This window comes from Myotis davidii, unplaced genomic scaffold (assembly GCF_000327345.1).
Source record: "Myotis davidii unplaced genomic scaffold, ASM32734v1 scaffold61, whole genome shotgun sequence".
Classification (NCBI taxonomy): domain Eukaryota; kingdom Metazoa; phylum Chordata; class Mammalia; order Chiroptera; family Vespertilionidae; genus Myotis; species Myotis davidii.
Window position 1 is genome coordinate 39,669 of NW_006291729.1, and position 789 is coordinate 40,457.

Genomic DNA, 789 nt, shown 5'->3' on the forward strand with positions numbered 1-789 from the left:
GCTGGAACACAAAACATGGAGAATTCATTCATCGTATCAGGAAGTGTCACAAGTCTACCTTTGCACTGGCCCATCAGCCTGTGTGTGTGTGTGTGTGTGTGTGTGATGGAATGGGCTGGAATCCTGTGGTTGTGTGAGAGAGAGATAGAGAGAGAGAGAGAGAGAGGTGGGGGCGGGGGAGAATGGTGCTAAGATCTTATAATCCAGAAATGAGCGACGCAGGCACAATGACTTTGCAGGTCTGCAAAGTCAAAGCATCCCCCGTGTGCACTGGAAACATGTAAAGTGGAAACTAAATGTGGCAAGAAAACATTTATAGGAACCAACTCCCTCCAGTTTATAAATTAAAAAAGAAAAAACAATTTAGAAAACTAAGTCGAGAGAAGAGGGCTCAGGAGTGGAGACCTGCTGGGCTGGCTTCAGATCCCCCGGACCCCGTTCCACCCCAGAGCCCGAGGGGGTAGTGGTAAAGTGGGTGTGGCCGGTGAATGACTCTCCGCAGATCCACCTTGGCCTCCACTCTGAGAGAGCACGTGATTATTTTCAAACTAGAGGTCCGGTGCACGGAATTCATGAACAGGCAGGGTCCCTAGGCGCGGCCAGCGATCAGGGATCAGGGCCGATCGGGGCCTTCCTTCATTCCACGCCACCCCCTGGTGGTCAGCACATGTCATAGCAAGTGATCAAACTCCAGGTCTCCTGGTCGAACCCCCAAGGGGACACTTTGCATATTAGCCTTTTATATAGAGATTCTCCTCAAGCTCTATTTTTTAAAATATATATTATTGA